Genomic DNA, 24,297 nt, shown 5'->3' with positions numbered 1-24,297 from the left:
GGGAGCCCAATACCATGCGCATGATTCACCCTTTTTAGCTTGCTTCTGTATTTCATGCTGCAAGCGGCTCCTTCAGTCTGCTCTCTTAGGCAGTAAAGCTGCGTTCTGGATTTGACTGTGCAGTCACACTATGCGGCGATGGCCCCGCCCTCACGCCCGTCTGCGACCCGTTTCTTCCCGGGGCCTCCGAGGGCCGTTACAGGGCGGCGTCGCAGGAGCCATGCATAAGGGGATCGGAGGCACTCCCACAGGCGCCTCTCTGCTCCGCCCACTCTACTATGTGCAGCGGCAGCATTCCGGCGCTCGATCAGCCGCTTGGATCCTTCATGAGCCAGCAGAATTAGAGCGGCCGCACGGGAGCTCCAGAATCAAGCCACCATCTTGGTGCTTGGTTAGGCCCCGCCCCCCACATTGCTGATACCTTAATAAAAGGTCATCAAATTCTCTCATCATTGAGCTCCCCAAACCCCCTAAAAATGTGAAAAAAATATTAAATCAGAAGAAAGTAATAAAAAATTAATACAAAATAAAAATGGTCAGACCCCACTTGCTGCGGCAGGTTGATCACAGGCCGTGAGCCAGGCCCTTTTTACAAGCCTCACTGAACACAGCCAAAGTACATGTGCAATGGGAGTTAGGCACATGACGTTGCTATTGCCCGGGCCGTGTCCAATCTTTCAGCCATGCAAAGTGAGACATGATCCACAGAATCTGGCTCTAGTGTATCATAAAAAAATTTAAGTCACTGTAAAAAAAACATAGGATATATTTAAAAAGAAAACTCTAAAAATCTCCTAAAATGTACAGTTAAAGTGAAGGTGTGGATACTAAATAAAACAAAACCTAAAAACCACTAAAATGATCCAGTTAGGGTTAGCTCAGCAAAACCGAACACAACATTGCAATTATTTCAAGCCATAACTCGAGCACTAAATCCAATGCTTATAACCTCACAATATTTATACCAAAAAGTAAAACCCCCTTAGAGCACATTATCATTAATTGTCAATACAGATACCAACAAATAAATAATGCTGCGTTCATATGTGTCACAATCCTAGTGTTAAAGATAATGTGAAATGAAATCAGACTTCTAAATTGGCGTTCAGTTACATTTACCAACCACCCTGCATTTGGACTTGTATTACATGATGTTACTTGAATCTCTTAATAAGAATATTGGACCATAATATGCCCCTCATTCTAGAAAATGATGATCTCTTTGAAACGTTTTACAGGTAAGAATGTTTACATAATATGCCCTTACAGTGACTAAAACCCAAAAGCTATTTTCACAGTAAGAAACATCTGACATCTCCATAGGAACTCTTCAGAAGCTGGATTAAATATTAATTCAGCAATTTTAGGATTTGGACCAGGGAGAAATATGATAAAACAACTCTTTTTTAAAATATTTATTAAAAACCCAACCTAATGATTAAGACAATGGCTTGTGTGTGGCGAGTTGTTTTCTCTTCGCCTGAGAGTTGACCAGTTAGCATGTACCCAGGAACTTAATTTACTTCAAAGGGGCCCCCCCTTTTGCATGCAAATGTTAAGTGACACAGTGGAAGGCCCCAGCATTTTGTCTTCCTAGTTAGGCAAACAGCAAACCTAGTGGGTGGGAACTGCCTCCAGAACAGGTTTGAAGTAACCATAGAGAAGGGTAAATAAATAAATAAAAATAAATACAACTGCTCATTATCATGACCTTACTTCTAGATGGGCACACTTTGCACAAGTGGAGAAGGGTTTTGGGAGTGAAGGGGACTGTGAGATTGTCTGTAGTAGGGCAAACAGGAACTGCAGCCAAAGTGAGTAGGGTAACCCCTGGGAACTTTTGCCTCATTTCTAGGCAGGGGGCTCTAGCCCTCCCCAGCCACCAACAAGCACCAGGCATAAAGGTGCCATCCCCATACATTCTTCCCAGAACACTTTCTGGACCTGCATAAGACTAGAATAGGGTTGAACCTGTTCTCTGTGACCTAAGAGGAGCTCTGAAGGTCTGGACCCAGGTCAAAGAAGTGGCATCCATATGCCTGTTGGCTGACCTCCTGTGTGACTTCAGGGCTACAAAATGCTGTGAGAGGCTGTTTCCTGGAGGTCCCAGCTGACTATTACTAACTGACCTGGACCCTGCTGATGGCTCTGCTGGTGTGAGTATTGATGCCTTAGTCCTGTTCTTGATGTCCTGGGACCCTCGGGCGTGGAATGTTTTTGGACACCCAGAACTTTGGAGGCCCAAGGCAAACCATCCAAGGCTGTCTGACCCAATGTACAACTTCAATGAGCTAAGTAATCAGGTTTCTCCCGTTGTGAGCTTTTCAGAAGCAGCAAATCCTCTTCAGCTGATACTCGGAGAGAGGTTACTCAGCATTGTGGAAATCAACATTGGATAGGGGTGCAACCTTTCCACGCTCAAGGATTACAACCAATAAACAGGAGGCTAAGTCCAAAAGTAAAATTCTTGAGTAGTAAAAGTCACCAAATCTAACTGATCAGACTTTCCAAGGTGCAAAACCTTAATTACTCCTTTACTCGAAACTTTTTCTCCCAAACCAACAGCTTTTGTGATACCTTGTCCTATATCATTCCAATTTCATGATGTCTCATAGTAAGGCATCCAAATGGACAAAACTGGTTGTTGTATTCAACCAGGGCTCCATCACAGTTGACCTCTGATCACACCAAGGTTCCAGTCTACCACGACTATTGACTACCATTTGAGCTTTGAGCATTTGGGTGCTATTTTCATTTATTTTCTTCCCAGTTGTTCTTTGTTAGATTTTCAGTGTTCTGTGTACAAGTCACAACATATTATTATCACTATCATCATTACACAGACCTATGTCTGCTAACCATAACAATCAATTATATCTTGTTTCCTAACCAACATAGCTACTTGGTATTTTTAAGTCTAAAAATATAACAAACATTAATCAATAGTGTACCATGAGTCCCAGTTCAGCTACACAACGCAATTATTTTCCCATTACAGGTGGGTTAAATCATTTATAAATCATCAGTTATGACACTATCACATTAAATTCCAAAGAAACAACTGCCTGAACTGCCTTCTGTGCTCTTCACACTAGCTGTGTTGGAGTCCATATCTGTGAAAGCATACCTTGGGACATGGAGGCTATCCTACCAGTTAATGCCGTTGCTCTACCTCATCAATCACCTCCAAACACCAGCCCATCTAAGACGGCGTTGCCGGTAAGTCTGGTCACTCCATGTATCTATTGTGACCCATGCTAAATGATTTTCATCATCAGCAAACAAATAATTAAGTTTTTCTTTAACTGTATTTAACAATGTTACCAGTCCACATTTTACATAGCACACATTCAAAATTGTGTAGTGCATTCCGTAACATGCACTCGACACCATAAAGATATGAACAACACACGCAAACAGTCTACACGCTTTGCGTATCAGTACTACAAAAGTGAAAGTAATGTCAGCATTTTCTGTGATACGCAATACCCCCACCTCTAAAAAAACACACCAATATATATTACACACAACAGGGAAACTAGCTATCTTCGCTGACACAATACCACCATTCCGCTGCAGTCGTCCACTGCAACATTACCAAATAATCTAATGTGTCTCTGGAAAATGACAACCACTACCGTGAGGCCTTGCTAATTTAACTCTGAATAAAAAAAGTCACTTAAAATGACCCCATTACAACGTACACATCAAAACTCTATTTGTAATGTTAATTACACATCAGTAGTAACAACTCATCAAAGGAAAAAAAGTTCCCTGTCACAATGTTAAAGTAAACTCACACACATTGCTCACATCAAAAGCCAAGCCATACAATGTCATAGCCGTCAACACTGGGAAACATATCCTAATCTAAACTTAACCCACAGGATACTGATGACACTATCAGGAAACAAAATAAGCCAAGCCTGTGGCCCAATAAAACAACTACCACATGCATTGACAATCACAGAAGCACTGGCCCAAAGAAATCACAGATGTGTTTTTCAGAAATAAGCTGAACACATGTGTAGGATTTTGAAAAGTGTAAAGCAGCCAAACAAATAGCAAACACAGCATCTGTCAGACATCAATTGTAAGTAGCCAAAAAGCATACACTGCCCATTTCACACATGTACATGCAGACCCACACAAACTTAAGCAATGCTGATGTACTTCATGTCTGGGGGTACACTTTGAGTACTGAAAATAACAAAACATAAGCAACATATATCAGAGCAGAGAAAGCAAGTTCACACAATCACTCGATCTACAGGACACTAGCCCATACCATGAACATGTTTTACGATTCAGTGGAACTACACAACATGTACAAGTAAGTATTTTATTTGCATAGTTAATTAAAACCATTGCATTACAAACATTAGAATTTAAAAGTAAATCTACATGTATTAATAAACCAGCATATCGAAGTCCCAAATTCTCATTTCATTTTAAAATCGTAGAGATGCATCCTATTTTGGATGACCTTGGAAATAGGTACAGTTTTATAATATTATCTAAAAAGCAATTAAGATTCAGTATGGCAGTTTCTTTTCCACCGCCTTCATAAATTTCACAAAACTACAGTTCAACTTCAACTGTGGATCCTGAGGTGCAAAGCAGGCAAGAACTGCTTGTCTTCGTGAACGTATCCCTCGCTGATTAAAGTGGCATTTCAGCAGATGTTTTCATTAGTCCAACTGTTTGTCAAAGGAGCTTAACAGGTGCAGCATATCCTCTCGCACTGAGCCACATAACTGGCAAAGGGAGCTCGCCTTGTCTTTTAGCCAATGTGGGAAATGTCGGCTGCAGGGTAGCAAGCCCAGCCTGTATTTTAAAAACTACATTTTAGCAATTTTAGCATAACCCAATCCAAGGTAACTCTGTGTTGCTTGTGTTGAGTAAGAGTTCAGGGTCATCCAGCCATGTGACCTTTTTGTGAGGGCTGCCTTATCTTCAACCCACGAAAGATGTTTGATTGTTTTCTTGACTATGTTTTTAGGCATTATATGATTTGTAGGGGTATCCCAAAAGCTGCTTTAAGCCCGTGTTCACCAGGCTACTTTTAAGATACTTGGCTGCTGGTGAGGCAGGTTGTTGCTCTAGCTCCATCCATAGATACTCATTTAGATTGGATTTTCGCACTTTGTCCCAGATAGTTATGTATGCCCCTTGTCTTGCCAGGAGCGGTTTCTGGACACCGAACTCTAGCCTAATTTGTGCCGGTGGGGTTCGTTTGGGCAGGCTAAAAATAATTCTGTATGCAGCAATGACTGTATTATCGTGGGTCTTTTCGTCTCTGTACTTCGCTACCATAAGTGATTGTTGGCAAGAGTTTAGCTCGTATTACTTGAACCAGAGGTAGAAGGGAGTGCCCAGTAAGTTAGCTGTTTAGTGCTTTTAGAGAGATTGACAAGGCAAGACCTTTACCTCTGGTGCTGGATTTCTGTATAGTAAACTGCCCACAGTTATCGATTTTTACTCCTAGGTATTTGTACACTGGCGTGTCATTAATTCGAGCATTGTTCCAGTATCAGGACGACGATTTTTTCTTGTTCTTACTGAACGCCATTGTCTGCGTTTTCTCCAGGTTTATAGTCAGTTTGTTTGCTTCAGAATAACCGTGTGTAGCATTCACAAGATGTTGTAGCCCTACCTTTGTGTTGCTGATTAGGACTATATCGTCTGCGTAGAGAAGACACGATAATTGAAGCCCCCCAACTTTGGGGCATGAGAGTTACAGCTTTACAAAGGTCACATTACAAATACCACTTACAAAGGAACCCCAATACACATCAAAACTACATCAGAATACACACATGTACTCCAGGTACCACATACAGCTAAATCCACGTAAAGGACATGATGGGAGAGTTAATGTTTAAAAACGAAAAAATATTCTTTAATTACAGTTAACCAACTTTTAAGGCCAATGGCTGGTCCAATGTTCCAAAGTGCATGAGCACATTGCTGCATCAAAGTACTTGCCAAACATTAAACGTCTTGGAGAATCTCGTCAGGAACGGGCATCTAGTGGGCAGGCCAGGTACCTCAAAGCAACAAACTAGCGAGAACTGAAGTCGGGACTGGGTTAGGTTGTGCTGTCAAAGGAAGGTGGGGCAGTGGTTGGGCGAGAAAGAACATCACCAGCTACAGGAGGAGCATCCATGGGATCCTGGGCAGGTAGGATGGAAGGGATGGGCTCTGGAAGGCTGTGGGACTGTATGTCACTGTTGTGGTTGTGCCTGTGGTTGGTGCAAGTGTCTGGGGGTCTAATGTTGTTTGTGCCTGCCGTGTGTTTGTTGGAGCATACTCCGCCTATATGTGTGGGCTGGCCCTGGTGAGTGTGGTGAGTGTCTGTTTGGTGGGTGCATGCATGTTAATGTTTCTGCATTTGGAGGTGTTGTGGTTCATGTGGATGCTGGACTGCGTGTCTGCTTATATTTGCATCTGGATGGGAAAGGTATGGGAACAGGGTTTTAGCATTGGGAAGAGGCAGGAGGTGGGCTGGAAGACATGGCTGAGGGAAGGGCTGCCGTCACTGAGGAGGCCAGAGCCTCACTGATGGCAGCCTGAAACAACCTCTGTAGTGCAGAAATACTACTGTGAATTTCCACCAGGAACTCCAGCGTCTGGGCCACTACTGTGGAATGCCCATGGAGGGCCTTCAACTGTGCATCCTGCCCAACAGAGATGCATCTCAGGAGGTCAATGGCATCCTACCTCAAGGCAGTTGGGGCCACGGGGCAGTGAATAAGGTGCCTGGGCCAAAGGAGATGTTCCTCACCATATAGACTGCGGAGCCGGACCAATTTGTCGGGACCAGCAGGGAGGGTGAATAAGGGAGTGGAGGTCAAGGCTGATGTGATCTCAAGTACTGGGCTGTCCAGCACCTCCACCAAATGGCCACTGAAGGGGAAGTCTGATGAATATGTTGAAAGTTGCTCCTCCTCGGCACACTCCTCACCCTCTGTGTCAGTAACTCTGTCGCTGTCAGAATCCTGACCAGAGCCACTCTGGTGAGCTGTATCCCCAAGCCCAACATCTCCAGTTATGTCTCCTCTGCCTGCCTCTGTCAATGCTGAGAACACAGTTCAAATAGGTGTAAGGACACCGAAGACATTTCATCTACTAACATTACACAGTTGCAACATCCTCCAAAGACTCAGTTAACTAAGTTCATAACTTCTACATTAACTGCATGGCTCTAACCCTGGGCGTAGTTCATGTAGTAGCGCTACGTTTGGCTACGCGTAGCTACGCAAGCTGCGTAATGCGGTAGGGAAATTGCTGTTCGCACTGATTGCACAGTGCCGGATGCTTGTCCACACTGTGCAATCAAGTTTTCTGCCACTCAAGCAGATTTGTACTCGAGCGGCAGCTTTCTCAATGCGGACTGGTAGTTTCTCATCGCGAGCAGTCGATAGCATACGCGACCACTTGCAATGAGAAACCTGACCACCCCGCATTTAGAATCTCGCCGAACGAGGAAAAAGTCTTGCCGGGATGTTATTTTGCTCACTTGCGGTCGCCAAATTGCCTGCTACGCATATTTTTTTACTGTGCTACGTACAATTCGCGCAGCACGTAGGTGCATAAACTACGTACGTTCCGCTAGCATAGCTTAGTCCTCCGCCCAGGGTTACATGGCTCACCATAATTGGCCAGTAGCAGGAAATATTGACAGGGCTACAAATGCAACCTACAGCTTGAGACATACCCAATTCACAATGGCCTGGCTCTACACACTAACATTGCATTGTATGCATCAAACAAAAGTTGACAGTGGATGCCTAGCCTGGTCAGCTTAGTCTCATGTTTCCAATATGAGGGGTCACCTGTGGTCATAACAGTGTTCACTGCACATAAAATATAATACATTTGGTCACCACCAAAATGCTGGACCATTGTAAATTCCTCAAGTTCTGAGCACAAAAAAAGGCTCAAAGGAAACATAGACTCCGCTTACACATGTAATCAGTCAGCGAGAGCACAGCCAACAGTGGAGCTACAAACTCCACAAATATTTCACACATAAAATTCAAGGACATTCCAGTCCAGTGTCTGAGACACAAAGGCCACAACGTTATCATTCTATTGTCATGACATCATGACATACCCATGAAAGGAGATCTCTATTACTATGTATCACCAAATAACAGCGATATATCCATACACTTAACTGTGTGTGGAAATCAACATGTCATCCATCTGGAATGTATATTGAACATTACACAAAGTACAAGAAAATAAATATCATTTGTAGAATTAAGATCTTCCATCGTGAATAATTTAAACATGTGTTCACTAGCCTCTTGTACAAATCAACTATATATGTATGGATACATGTATGCAGTTTTACATCAGAGCAGTGGTCCAATTACATGTCTTACCTTTATTACTTTGTGCAATGCAGGCAATCTCACATGTCAGAAATTTACTCTGACAACATATATGGTATTGTGTGAGCAACATTGCAAAACATCAGAATATACATGGTCTGTGAGGGACATCTCATACACACATCACATCATACATGTGTATCTGACATGACACATTATTCTTTCAGGTATTACTACAGGTATAAAATAAGTCACTTAGCTTCCCTAATTTCTGCAACTTGGACATAAGTATAGTAAGAACAATATGGATGCAGCTTCACTACCCATACATGCTTAAATACAAGTTATCCCCACACCTATACTCACCTACATCTTCTGCAAGGAAAATGCTGCCTGCGACAGGAGGAAATAGTTTAATCACACAGTTAAACTCTGTACAAAACATAACCTCCTGTAGCTGCTGTTGGGCCTTCAACAACCCATTGAGCTCTGAGTAGGCCACCACCAGAATATGGCCCATGAGAGGAGTCAGTTTACGGCACATGCCTCTAGGACCTGGGGAGGACTGCCCTACATGGACTTGAGTGATCTTACGGGTCCAGCATCTTATGATCTCTCCCACCTCTTCTTCTAGTGGACGCTATGCCGGCGATAGATCCCAAGGGACCACACTTTTCGGGTGATGGCTTTCCATAGCGCCTTCTTCTGATGGGCGTTAACCTGTACACACAGAAGACATAGAGCAAGAGATTGTAACAAGTCCAATTTACAAACTTCATAAATGTTAAAAGGAAGGCACTTTATGAACATGTATGTGGAATCTCACCACACAACATAGGTTCTCAACACAATGTAAAATCCATCCCCGACTCCAGACACAATCTGTAAAAACAAGTTGATGCAAACTTCACCCTTGTGCTGTAACGCACTGGCTAACACAGCCTATTAAATAGATGGAATGCATGTCCTCTAGTAATGTACCTTGCTTTGATTAACATGTGAAAATCACACAATAATGGCTTTTCATGTAGGTGAGGACACTGGAACAAGTTAGCATACACCCTGTATTCACCTGTCACTCAACATACACCTGCCTCATGCAGCCTAACACTGGTGTGCATACTGACTACTACCATGAGAATGTCCAATGCATGCATTTGTATGTGGCACAGTTACAGACTATTCGTACATGCCAATCAGATTTTGGCCAATCATACATATCACATACCAACAGAAGCAGACATATGTTCAAATGGTGAATCACGTCATGACACATACCCACTGCCATAATAAGCACTCACACGATGAAGAGCCTGTAGAAAAATCCGAATATAGTTGGTCCCTGCTTAACCAAAACCAGTTCCAGAGTTAAAAAAATACAAACAAGCCAACTTGTGACACTTGCAGTACACACTAATTTTCAAGGTACAATGTAATTGACTATGTCACCAATATCCACATCGCTGACTGGGTATGACCCATGTTAAAAAAAGTTAGGTAGTATCAGAGAATCACTGCATGGAAAACTACAATTCTCTCCATTGGAAGCCACATCGCAAGATGTGTGATGGCAGATTACCCCCTGCTGAATTTGTTACTAACATGTTGAATACAGTACGGATTTTCCACACATATGAAGATTTTCAGAATCCTCAGCCTCTCAGAAAATGTCATTTGACATGGTAGTCAATATGTATCATACATACACAATCCAAGATCACTAAGGACACTTATTTAACAATAACCAGCACATTTACATGATCACAAATGCATATGTGCACAACTAGTTGTGGGTCTAGGAGGTAGACTTCGGAGTTTCACAAACACCATAGGTCCATGACCATTAAAAAGGTACTTGAAATATGTGGTAATATGTATGTGAACAATCCTCATTTGATACTGAAGTGAGCATCTCATGACTAGCATACACCACAGACTCTGAAATTCAAACCATCTAACAAGTTTCTCACAATTTCAAAACCAAAGTATGTCCAAAACCTGCTTTCCCTTCTGCCTGTAGGATGTGTGCACTCGGTTCTCATATAAACTTTGCTATTTTGATACACATATGCAATCTACACATGCAAGATATGTATGAGTAGGCACTAGCCACATTCAAGTACCACTGTAAAACCATCAAGCATAAAGATGTGTTTGATTTTATACATTTTCAAAAATAAAATTTCTACACAACAGATACACCAGGAAACTGAGAATAGAGCAAGAAGACCACTGTAACACCACTCGTGTTCATTCATGGCAATGTAATATTACAAGGGCGACACATGGCACCAAAATGTATTCATCGGAGAAATGCAATGACAGAGTACATAATCCATGTGCACATATGATTAGAACAACATTTAAACAGGTGAACATGGATACATGCCTACACATAGTTCTACCCAAATAAATTCTGCTAGGCAATCGAATCATGCTCACTCATGTCCATAGGTAGCTTAAACATGGTACATCTGAAAATTACATCAAAACATTTAGTTCAGACTTGTCTGCCCAAATGCATAGGTCTAGGCGAAGTGAAAGCAACTATAACAAGTTCAATAGCCGATTAGCCGTCCATCAGTGGAGTGGTGTGGCTCACTGGTTAGAGGCGGCAGACCCGTAAGCAGAGGACGGCCCGGGACCAGGGTTCGATTCCCGACGCGGCAGGGTCGTGGACCAGGGTCAGCGGGCTCGATAATTCTCGCCTCGGTGCCTACTCCAGTCAGGGGCCACACTCGGCAACTCTGGGCATTAGCTTGCCTCATCTTCACAACGGCCCCCCAGACCGCCGGGGATGCTTGGTCGCACCTTAGAGATACCCATTAGGGACCATCTCTCAGGGTGAGCCAGGACGGGTTCCCCAGCGGTCGAAGCGCGGAGATACTCCTCCGGGAGTTGATTCTAGCGCTATATAAACCCACAATTAATTAAATTAAATCAGGGACATTGTGACAATGCATGCACACGCCTCATGTCATACACATTAATTTAATAGGCACCCTCTCAGTATGAGCCCACATAAATATGTCACCAGGAGTTTCTTTTTTTTTTTTTTTTAAAGATTTTTATTGATGTTGACAGGATGACGGAAAAAACAAAAAGAGCAAAGATCGACAGACATTCATAAGACATTCATGAATAGTTACAAAAAGAAAACCAGCTAGATTAAATATGTTATAAACAAATTAGTTATGATATGTAATCACAGTAGTTAAAGTTACTGTTATAGTTTTAATGCATGAGGGTTTAACATTTAAACAATATAAAAATAAAGTTCTAATTTTAGTCTATGAAGCTACCCCAAATTCTATCAAATTTAATCAATGATCGTGTTCCCCTAAGGTTGGCTAAAGCCAGCTCCATAGCATGTACCTCTGTTACCAATATCCACCACTTCCAAACCGTCGGGGAATCTGAATCAATCCAAGCTCTAGCTAAAGTTAATTTGGCACATGAGAACAGTATAGTCATTAGGGGAGATAGTGGAGATGTGGATAGATTAAGATCTATCAAGACCGAAGCGGCCGTGATGGTTGGAAGCGGGATATTTTTTACTCTAAGAACCCTCAGTATATCATCCCAAAAGCTCTGAAGTTTGGGGCAAGAGTACAAGATATGAACTAAATTAGCTGCTACAGCCGAGCATTTGGGACATTTGGTACGACTGCTAAAGGTAGGGTTCGGAGACCATCTAGCGATCCTTTCGGGTGTGTAATAGAGCATACAGGTCGTTCGATATTGTTGTAGCCTAAGGCTAGATGAGCGTACCAATTTATTGATATTAGTAAAAGAGTTCTCTATCTGCTTAGGCGTAATATTTAAATTTAGTTGTGTGCTCCATTTCATGGCTAATTTATCATTGTCATTTATTTTAAATGTGCTAAATATTCGATAGGATTCACTAATAATTGATTTATTCTTGTTTGTATAAAGACATGTCCATATATCACATTCCGAAACAGTTTGTATCTTTTTTTTATTAATCAGATAATCATGAATTTGCATATGTTTAAATCTTGCAGTTTCTGGTAGATCATATATTTGTTTGAGAGTGTTATAATCTAAAAACCCCTGCACGCCATATAGGTCCGCTAAGGTATTAATCCCAGAAGAAGCCCAGCTATTAATGGTGGAATCTGTGAATATAGCCGGGAGACCTGGATTGCCCCACAATGGTAATTTTGGGTGGAAAAAAGTTGTTTTACAGAATTTTAGTATATTTTCCCATATTTTAACGATATCTCTAGCGGTCTTGAATCTTACCCTTTTATAGTAATTCGGGTCGTTGATTCTGAACAAAAAAAATAGTGAGTCTTGTTTTAACATAAAATAGTGAAAGAAAAGAGTTCTACCTCCATGCAGTAATGAGCGTATGCGTGTAATAAACGAGGACCAGAAATATAATTTGAAGTCTGGAACGTTCAGCCCTCCCTTATTTGTATTGTTTTTCAGCATTTTTAGCGACCTTCTGGCTTTTTTATAACCCCAAATGAAGCTACTAAGGATCCCATCTAAGTGTTGAAAAAATTAGTTGTTTAATGCCAATGGGATTGATCGGAATAAGTATACAAATTTTGGAAGAACTTTCATTTTAATAAGGTTTATCCTGCTAACCATATTCAAAGGCAATTTGTTCCATTTTTTCAAAATAAGAATAGTCTTTTTAATCAGATCATTATAATTTATATTATTGATATCTTGTATTCTAGCTGTTAATTTAACCCCTAAATAAGTGGCCTCTTTACATATCTCGGGAATAGGTACGGTAGGAGAGTAATTGGCTATAACTTGCGTCTTCTGCTGGTTAAGCTTATAGCCTGACACCTTCCCAAATTTCCCAGCCTCAATATATATTCCTTTCAGCGCTTTGGCGACATCTGTGGTGTATACTGCAATGTCGTCAGCATAAGCTGTCATTTTCAGTTCCTGTGAACTGGAGCTAAAAGGAACAATCAAAATTTGGGAGTGAAGGGCAAGTAAAAAAGGTTCCAGTGAGAGAGCAAATAGGAGGGGAGAAAGAGGGCATCCCTGCCGGGTCCCCCGCTTAATTGGAAATTCTGGTGAGGTCAAGCCCCCATAACTAATACAAGCGGTAGGTTTGTCATAGAGCGCTTTTATACCCTTCAAGAAGCTACCCCCAAAACCCATTTTAGACAGCACGCACCAGAGATAGGTCCACCCCACTCGGTCGAAAGCCTTTTCAGCATCTAATAGTATCATGCCGAGTGGGGTGGATTCAATCTCCGCAATATCAAATGCCGTTATCGCCATATTTACATGTATTGTTGTATCTCTCCCTGAGATGAAGCCGTGTTGTTGCGGATTTACAATTCTAGGCATGTATGGGGCAAGTCTAAGTGCAATGATCTTGGCGAATATTTTCGCATCAGTATTTATTAGAGAGATGGGTCGATATGACCCTCTCTCCTCTTTAGGCTTACCTTTTTTTTAAAAAAAGATTATTTTTGTCCGATTCCAGGATTTAGGGGTTGTTCCACTTATTCCGATCGATTGGATTACTTCTAAAAAAAGCTGTTCTAGTTCTGGTCTACAGATTTTATACAGTTCCAAAGGTATCGTATCTTCCCCTGCCGCCTTTCCCGTTGGTAAGATGTTGATAGCCTGATATAGTTCAATCAATTGTATGTCGTTAGACAGTGCATCCAAGCCTAATATATTCCCTGTGTTTACTGGGTAGTCGTTCACATATTCCTTAATTTGGTCTATATTTACAGGGCTGTCCGGGGTATATAAGTTTTCATAATATCCCGCGAATTGATCTAATATATCTTGTGGTTGGCTATATAGTTTGTTCCCCTGTCCTCGAATGTTAGAAATTAGAGTGTCGGCTCTTTTTTCCGCCACCTTATAGGCTAAAATTCTACCGATCTTGTCACCACCCTCATATTGAGCAAATTTAAATTTGTGAATCCTTGCACTATTTTTTCGAATAAGATTAGATTTTATGTCATTTTTTAGTGCGCTAAGTTTTATGTTAATTTCCATTGCCGATGGAGAATTGAGCTGTAAGGCTTTAGCTAGTAAGTCTTCTTGTTTGGTTATGTTCTCTAATAGTGTAATCTTATGTTGCTTCTGTTCTGCATTTTGCCTAAAAACATACGCCTGAGTAAAGCCCCTGATGCTTGCCTTACAAGAGTCCCATACCATGCAACACCCGGTTGAATTCCTATTGATGTTTATAAATTCGTTTAAATGAGTTTTAAGTTGCGTCACGTAAATAGTGTCTGAAATTAAATATCTAGGAAAGGAAAATGGCCTAGGTGGTGTCCTAGTGTTTTGTGTATCGAATGTCATTATTAGTGCGTTATGGTCGGATGTTATCCGGGGGCAGATGGTCATAAAGCCGGTCTGTAATAAATTATCGCTTACTAGAGCCATATCTAATCTAGTACACATCTTATGGGGAGCAGAATAGTACGTATATCCTGGTGAGGTTGGATATAAATGCCTCCAAGCGTCTTTGATGTTATGTTTCCGACATAAATCTAATATTGATGATCTGGTCCTATGCATCCTTTGATGTACATGCGGTTTAGTTGTGTCGATTTTATAGTCTAGAATGCAATTAAAATCCCCCATTACAATTATTTCCCCCGCCCAGTCCAAGAGTTTCACGTTTAGTTGGTCAAAATACTTGGGTTCGTCTATATTTGAGCCATAGACAACACATAGGACATATTTAACATTTACATAGCTAATTTGCGCTATAGCCCATCTGCCGTCCTTATCATGAGCAGTTTGAAGTACTTCTGCCCTAAAACGCTTATCCTTAAGGATAGCAACTCCTCTTGTAGGGTTCACAAAAGTAGAACAGACCAAAACATCATACCCTAATTGATTTAGGATTCTCCTGTCTTTCCAAATAATATGGGTTTCTGTTAATAAACAAAAGTGGGGGTTATGTAATTTCAGCTCTTCTGCTACTAAGGATCTTTTGTTTTTGCTATTCAACCCTGCCACGTTCCAAGCTAAACATTTTATAAAATGCATTTAGATGTCAGTAAAGATACTGCGCCCCTCTTCAGATAGCCATATAAAAAAGCTAGTTCTCTAAAACCTCTATAACACAAAATAATACCATCGAAAACCAGTAAAGAGTTACAAACTTTATCAAATTGCTTCCCCCTGTCATCCTGCAAACAATTTTTACTATACCCCCCCCCATTTCCTCCCCTTGCCCCCAACCTGCGGAGAAGGGGTCCCGCCCCCCTCCCATCCCCCTGGCTCTCTCCCCAGCCGGGGAAGAACCACCCTCCAGTGACCGCTGCCGTTGGTGAGGCAGCACGTGTGGTAACACCCCCTGAGTCGCTCCCGCCCCCTCCGCCTTCCATAAGCAAGCTTCATAATACATCCTGTAGAAATGGCATGCATCTTTCCTTTCCTTTTTATTCTCCTCCCTCACCCTCTTTTTTTTTTTTCCCTTTTTTCCCTTTTTTGAATTTATACCCCTCAGCCTCCCCCTAGTGTACCTAGTTCGTCAGTGTTATCTATGCTAATGCATATTACGTTTAGCTCTGGCTAGAGCTAATACTGAAGAGATAACTCTCTGCCTCTTTAACATCATTAAAGAAGTACGTATGTCCGTTTCTTATAACCTTGAGGCGAGCGGGCTCTTGAAGAAATACCTGCCCTCCGCGAGCCTTAATTGGGTCCATCAGTTTCCGGAGCTGCCACCTCCTGTCCATAGTATCCCTACTAAGATCTGAACGTGCAAAAAACGAAAACTCTCCTACAGCAATTGGGGAGTTTGGGCGAGCTCTCTGCCAAACCAAACCAAACCAGGAGTTTCTATGCTACATCAATACAGGAATTGGAAATAAGCAATTTCGGAAAACATACTCACAGAAAACACATTATGCACAATTGGTCATGTCTAAACTCATATACATAACAGCACGTGCATGTCATCTTGACTCACATCATACCAACAGAAGCTGTGAATCATAGTAGTCATTGTACAAGTCTCAGGCTCTCAGGCACCAAAATAACTATTTTTATGAACCGAGAAGATAAAGGCACATTGAATGAAAGATTTTACACATTGGTTCTATGTCTCTTTCACAAACATAAATGGCACCTACATACTGTCAGTAAGTCTCACAAATGTTTATATAAGGTTTGACATGATGGCAAAGAGCAACTGCTAATTAGCATTGTATAAAAGCAAATGCTTACAATTTGCCTTCTAAATTTAGTGCTTGTGTTAAGCCATCTGAACCACAAAACATGGTGAACGAGTAGGAAAGAAGACAGCAGCTAAGCATTTCAGGTTTTAGCTGTTGATAGTTAGGTTGTGTTGCGGTCTCAGCACACTGCCTACCCATCTCTGGGTCACCACTCTCCACCCCCACACTTACACTGGCATTCCCTGAAATGAATGTTAACTTAAAAACTAGTACAGATATCTTATCTAGTTAGCTTCTGTTGTCCGAAAGTTACATAAGATCAGCAAACTGGTCTCACCCTACCCCACAACTGAGCCTAATTACAACTCTGTGTGACTAATTGTTGATGCATTATTGATGGTGCCAGCAAATGCTGTAGGAGGTACCAATGATGAAGGATGCAGCAAGTCAACTGAGCATGTATGTTCCCAGCCTGTTGCCATTGCAGCCGCAGAGGGAAGGATTCCATGCTGACTGCCTCCTCCCCACTAGTCAAAATGGACACTTTGAAAGTCATTGTGAGAAATTGGGTTACTGGTTGAGGGAAGTGAATCCCTTCTCAAGCAGCAACCACACTCCTAGTCAGGGTGAGGCAGAAGCAAACCGCAAATTAACATGTGCTCTACCCTCTGGCAGCTTGGCACAGAGCAGTCAAGCTTAACTTAGAGGAAATGTGTAAAGTATTTATGCAGCATTTCAAACATTAATAGAGTAATAACACAGCACAAATAAAATCCCACACCAATTTAGGAAAATGGAGCAAAGAAAGAATCCTGTTTGCGTTTATGGGGAGCCACAAGGTACAGGGAAGCATCAAGAAAGGTTGTTGCTGTAGCACGTAGTGCAGGTTGGGTGTCATGGATAGACATCGATGTAGCATGAAGATCTTGTATCATCACAAGCAGTCGGCTCAGAGCTTCGCAGTGGCTCTCCCCGTGAGATGTCAAGATGTAGCCAGAAGGTCCCGCTGATGCAACTTTGCATTGCCGGGTTAAGAGAGTGAAAAGTATTCCATGCCAATGGACCCGTTAACGGTCATAAGAGCACAAAAGCTTAAATTCAGCCTCTCTGAGGCCACACAAGGGACCCATGACCTGAGGGACACCACTTGGGGGTCACGGCCTGGCTCCAGCTGGATCTGGGTACAGGTACAGTTGGTTGGGAGCCTGTTATGTCCCTGTGGCTCAGAACAGGAGGCCAGCAAACTAGTCTTCGAGTAACTCTGTGAGTCTTGGTTTCACAAGCAGGTTTAAAGCAGGAAGGCAGCAGCGCAGCAATCCAGCAAGGCAATAGGGCAGTAGTCCAGCAGAATGGCATTGCTTTCAGCAATACAGCAGTCCTCTTTCCTGGCAGTGTTTCCACCGGTCCTAAAGCATGCCGAAGAGTTGTAGTCTGAGGTCTAATATTTATATCTGGGAGTGGGAGAAACATCTAGAGGTTTTTATTTGAAGTAAACAAGTTTCCTGCCTCCCCTGCCCTGGTTCCAGATTAATTACAGGGGGTATGCAGCACTTTGTGTGGTGGCAGCATACAGCCAATTCATGTGTAAGTAGGGCTGTACCCAGCTCCACCCTCCCAACCTGCCAGTGATGGCCCAGCCAGGCTGTCTAGGAGGAATGCCCAAAGCCCAACTTCCAGTTACACTGAGTCATGTGACCCAGAGACAGGTTGCAGGCACCTAATGGTTAAGGGAGAAAAATACCAACTATCTAAAAGGGGCATTTTCAAAATTGTAATTTAAAATCCGACTTCATCATGAGGGAGGATGTTTCTTTACAACTGTCCCCATTTAGAAATGATACCTTATTAAATGTAATAAGGTAACCCCAATGTTTTACTATGGGAGAGGTGGGCAAGTAAATGTAAAGGTTTTTCACTACTAACAAAATGTAAACTTAAAAAATGCATGTCCTACATTTTAAATGCACTGCACCTTGCCCTCTGGGTTGTCCAGGGCCTGCCATCGGGGTGACTTATATGTTATAAGAAAAAGCTTTGGACCTGGAAAAGGTTTATTTTGCCAGGTCGAAATGGCATTTTAAAATTGCACACACAACCTGCAAAGGCCAGCCTGGGACATGTTTGAAACGGATTCTTACGTGACTAGCACAACCAGTGCTGCAGGCCCGCTAGTAGCGTTTAATTTACAGGTCCTGGGCCCAATTAGTGAAATACAAGTACATTAAATGTGCCAATTGGATGTAAGCCAATTTCACCAGTTTTAAAAGAGAGAGGAGAAGCACTTCAGGACTTGTTAGCAGTCCTTAGAGTCATAAGGCCAGCAAAAGCAAAGTCAGCTAAACAGAAGGGTTGGAGGCAAACATGTAGGGGTAAAACTACAGCAAACATTCAAGGTCTAAAAGTGATGATTAGGGGGCTAAGCATACAAATAACAGTGAGGTCTTGCCAAACCATTGAGCGGGGGCTGAAGGAAATGGAGGATTCATTGGCGGAGTTAGAAACATGTCCATTAGTGACAACATTTATTGAGGGGGCCAGAGGGAATTTTTTAATCTCGTTGTATTGCTTTTGGAAAGATGAGGATATGAGTGTTATTATTATTAATAATATTATTAATATTATTATTATTATGTACACTTTTACCACAACATCTTGGCGAAAGCAACAAACAAACACAAAACAAAAATATATATGGGTGGAGACTATCAGAATAAGGAATTAGGCCTGAATGATGGCTCTTGCAACCTTCATTACATAATAAGGCAATCGGAATCCAGACCAGCATTGACCTGAACCACCCCATGGTCTTGGAAGTCTGGTTGCGAGTAACCTACCACCGAGCATAAGCTGAGAGCATGACACTACACAAGAAAGAGTTGAAATGCCTTTGAAAAGTGCCCATAGCGTGGCAAATGGGCCGAAATGATAAAAATTCTCAAATATGAGGCAAGAGACGAAACCATGACTTCCCAAACTTGCAAGCAAATACACACACAAACACAATGCAATGGTCAGTGACAGTCAAACCAGGGCTTTAAGTGGGTCAAATCCTGAGGATTAAGGGAATGCATTTCTCTTTTTTATATAAAACTATGCATAAAATAATTGTTTTAATTGAATTTCACTAGTTAGTTTCAGGACTTTGCAAAGTGTATGGTATGCAAGTGTAGTTAAAACCAAAGGTGATGATGGACGGAGCGTTGACAATACAAAAACTCACCCCCAGTCAACTGATCTGGGTTTAATCCATCACGTTCTTTAGCTCACTCCGCCACCCCAGTTCAGACATAGCCATATGCAAATCAGTCTGACCCTGTGCCTCATGGGAACAGTCCAGCCCGAACTGCCAAGCCATGTCTTCTCTGGACTGGACTCAAGCTTCCCAGGACCGGTTTCTGGCATTGCAGCCGTCTTCAGCCGGGCTTGCTTGACTCCAGTGGCAAAGTGAGCAAGGGACTCACGTCTGAGCATACCCTGTCAACATTAGGGCGAACAAAGAAAAAACAAAGGTGATGATGGACGGAGCGTTGACAATACAAACACTCACCCCCAGTCAACTCATCTGGGTTTAATCCATCACCGTTCTTTAGCTCACTCCGCCACCCCAGTTCAGACATGGCAAATCATATGCAAATCAGTCTGACCCTGTGCCTCATGGGAACAGTCCAGCCCGAACTGCCAAGCCATGTCTTCCTTGGACCGGAATCAAGCTTCCCAGGACCGGTTTCTGGCATTACAGCCGTCTTCAGCCGGGCTTGCTTGACTCCAGTGGCAAAGTGAGCAAGGAACACACGTCTGAGCATACCCTGCCAACTTAGGGCGAACAAAGAAAAAACAAAGGTGATGATGGACGGAGCGTTGACAATACAAACACTCACCCCCAGTCAACTGATCTGGGTTTAATCCATCACCGTTCTTTAGCTCACTCCGCCACCCCAGTTCAGACATGGCCATATGCAAATCAGTCTGCCCCTGTGCCTCATGGGAACAGTCCAGCCCGAACTGCCAAGCCATGTCTTCCCTGGACCGGAATCAAACTTCCCAGGACCGGTTTCTGGCATTACAGCCGTCTTCAGCCGGGCTTGCTTGACTCCAGTGGCAAAGTGAGCAAGGGACTCACGTCTGAGCATACCCTGCCAACTTAGGGCGAACAAAGAAAAACCAAAAGTGATGATGGACGGAGCGTTGAAAATACAAACACTCACCCCTAGTCAACTGATCTGGGTTTAATCCATCACCGTTCTTTAGCTCACTCCGCCACCCCAGTTCAGACATGGCCATATGCAAATCAGTCTGACCCTGTGCCTCATAGGAACAGTCCAGCCCGAACTGCCAAGCCATGTCTTCCCTGGACTGGAATCAAGCTTCCCAGGACTGGTTTCTGGCATTACAGCTGTCTTCAGCGGGCTTGCTTGACTCCAGAGGCAAAGTGAGCAAGGGACTCACGTCTGAGCATACCCTGCCAACTTAGGGCGAACAAAGAAAAAACAAAGGTGATGATGGATGGAGCGTTGACAATACAAACACTCACCCCCAGTCAACTGATCTGGATTTAATCCATCACCATTCTTTAGCTCACTCCGCCACCCCAGTTCAGACATGGCCATATGCTAATCAGTCTGACCCTGTGCCTCATGGGAACAGTCCAGCCCGAAATGCCAAGCCATGCCTTCCCTGGACCGGAATCAAGCTTCCCAGGACCGGTTTCTGGCATTACAGCCGTCTTCAGCCGGGCTTGCTTGACTCCAGTGGCAAAGTGAGCAAGGGACTCACGTCTGAGCATACCCTGCCAACTTAGGGCAAACAAAGAAAAACCAAAGGTGATGATGGACGAAGCATTGACAATACAAACACTCACCCCCAGTCAACTGATCTGGGTTTAATCCATCACCGTTCTTTAGCTCACTCCGCCACCCCAGTTCAGACATGGCCATATGCAAATCAGTCTGACCCTGTGCCTCATGGGAACAGTCCAGCCCGAACTGCCAAGCCATGTCTTCCCTGGACCGGAATCAAGCTTCCCAGGACCGGTTTCTGGCATTACAGCCGTATTCAGCCGGGCCTGCTTGACTCCAGTGGCAAAGTGAGCAAGGGACTCATGTCTGAGCCTACCATGCCAACTTAGGGCTAACAAAGAAAAACCAAAGGTGATGATGGACGGAGTGTTGACAATACAAACACTCACCCTCAGTCAACTGATCTGGGTTTAATCCATCACCGTTCTTTAGCTCACTCCGCCACCCCAGTTACAGACATGGCCATATGCAAATCAGTCTGACCCTGTGCCTCATAGGAACTGTCCAGCCCGAACTGCCAAGCCATGTCTTCCCTGGACTGGAATCAAGCTTCCCAGGACCGGTTTCTGGCATTACAGCCGTCTTCAGCGGGCTTGCTTGACTCCAGAGGCAAAGTGAGCAAGGGACTCACGTCTGAGCATACCCTGCCAACTTAGGACGAACAAGAAAAAACAAAGGTGAAGATGGACGGACCGTTGACAATACAAACACTCACCCCCAGTCAACTGATCTGGGTTTAATCCATCACCATTCTTTGGCTCACTCCGCCACCCCAGTTCAGACATAGCCATATGCAAATCAGTCTGACCCTGTGCCCCATGGGAACAGTCCAGCCCGAACTGCCAAGCCATGTCTTCCCTGGACTAGACTCAAGCTTCCCAGGACCGGTTTCTGGCATTACAGCCATCTTCAGCCGGGCTTGCTTCACTGCAGTGGCAAAGTGAGCAAGGGACTCACGTCTGAGCATACCCTGCCAACTTAGGGCGAACAAAGAAAAACCAAAGGTGATGATGGACGGAGTGTTGACAATACAAACACTCACCCCCAGTCAACTGATCTGGGTTTAATCCATCACCGTTCTTTAGCCCAATCCGCCACCCCAGTTCAGACATGGCCATATGCAAATCAGTCTGACCTTGTGCCTCATGGGAACAGTCCAGCCCGAACTGGCAAGCCATGTCTTCCCTGGACCGGAATCAAGCTTCCCAGGACCGATTTCTGGCATTACAGCCGTCTTCAGCCGGGCATGCTTCACTCCAGTGGCAAAGTGAGCAAGGGACTCACGTCTGAGCATATCCTGCCAACTTAGGGCGAACAAAGAAAAAACAAAGGTGATGATGGACGGAGCGTTGACAATACAAACACTCACCCCCAGTCAACTGATCTGGGTTTAATCCATCACCGTTCTTTAGCTCACTCTGCCACCCCAGTTCAGACATGGCCATATGCAAATCAGTCTGATCCTGTGTCTCATGGGAACAGTCCAGCCCAAACTGCCAAGCCATGTCGTCCCTGGACCGGAATCAAACTTCCCAGGACCGGATTCTGGCATTACAGCCGTCTTCAGCCGGGCTTGCTTGACTCCAGTGGCAAGGTGAGCAAGGGACTCACGTCTGTGCATACCCTGACAACTTAGGGCGAACAAAGAAAAACCAAAGGTGATGATGGACGGAGCGTTGACAATACAAACACTCACCCCCAGTCAACTGATCTGGGTTTAATCCATCACCGTTCTTTAGCTCACTCCGCCACCCCAGTTCAGACATGGCCATATGCAAATCAGTCTGACCCTGTGCCTCATGGGAACAGTCCAGCCCGAACTGCCAAGCCATGTCTTCCCTGGACCGGAATCAAGCTTCCCAGGACCGGTTTCTGGCATTACAGCCGTCTTCAGCCGGGCCTGCTTGACTCCAGTGACAAAGTGAGCAAGGGGCTCACGTCTGAGCATACCCTGCCAACTTAGGGCGAACAAAGAAAAAACAAAGGTGATGATGGACGGAGCATTGACAATACAAACACTCACCCCCAGTCAACTGATCTGGGTTTAATCCATCACCGTTCTTTAGCTCTCTCCGCCACCCCAGTTCAGACATGGCCATATGCAAATCAGTCTGACCCTGTGCCTCATAGGAACAGTCCAGCCCGAACTGCCAAGCCATGTCTTCCCTGGACTGGAATCAAGCTTCCCAGGACCGGTTTCTGGCATTACAGCCGTCTTCAGCGGGCTTGCTTGACTCCAGAGGCAAAGTGAGCAAGGGACTCACGTCTGAGCATACCCTGCCAACTTAGGACGAACAAGAAAAAACAAAGGTGAAGATGGACGGACCGTTGATAATACAAACACTCACCCCCAGTCAACTGATCTGGGTTTAATCCATCACCATTCTTTGGCTCACTCCGCCACCCCAGTTCAGACATGGCCATATGCAAATCAGTCTTACCCTGTGCCTCATGGGAACAGTCCAGCCCGAACTGCCAAGCCATGTCTTCCCTGGACCGGAATCAAACTTCCCAGGACCGGATTCTGGCATTACAGCCGTCTTCAGCCGGGCTTGCTTGACTCCAGTGGCAAAGTGAGCAAGGGACTCACGTCTGAGCATACCCTGCCAACTTAGGGCGAACAAAGAAAAACCAAAAGTGATGATGGACGGAGGGTTGACAATACAAACACTCACCCCTAGTCAACTGATCTGGGTTTAATCCATCACCGTTCTTTAGCTCACTCCGCCACCCCAGTTCAGACATGGCCATATGCAAATCAGTCTGACCCTGTGCCTCATAGGAACAGTCCAGCCCGAACTGCCAAGCCATGTCTTCCCTGGACTGGAATCAAGCTTCCCAGGACTGGTTTCTGGCATTACAGCTGTCTTCAGCGGGCTTGCTTGACTCCAGAGGCAAAGTGAGCAAGGGACTCACGTCTGAGCATACCCTGCCAACTTAGGGCGAACAAAGAAAAAACAAAGGTGATGATGGATGGAGCGTTGACAATACAAACACTCACCCCCAGTC

This window comes from Lissotriton helveticus, chromosome 3_1, assembly GCF_964261635.1.
Source record: "Lissotriton helveticus chromosome 3_1, aLisHel1.1, whole genome shotgun sequence".
In the NCBI taxonomy this organism is placed as follows: domain Eukaryota; kingdom Metazoa; phylum Chordata; class Amphibia; order Caudata; family Salamandridae; genus Lissotriton; species Lissotriton helveticus.
This window is presented reverse-complemented; position numbering follows the sequence as displayed.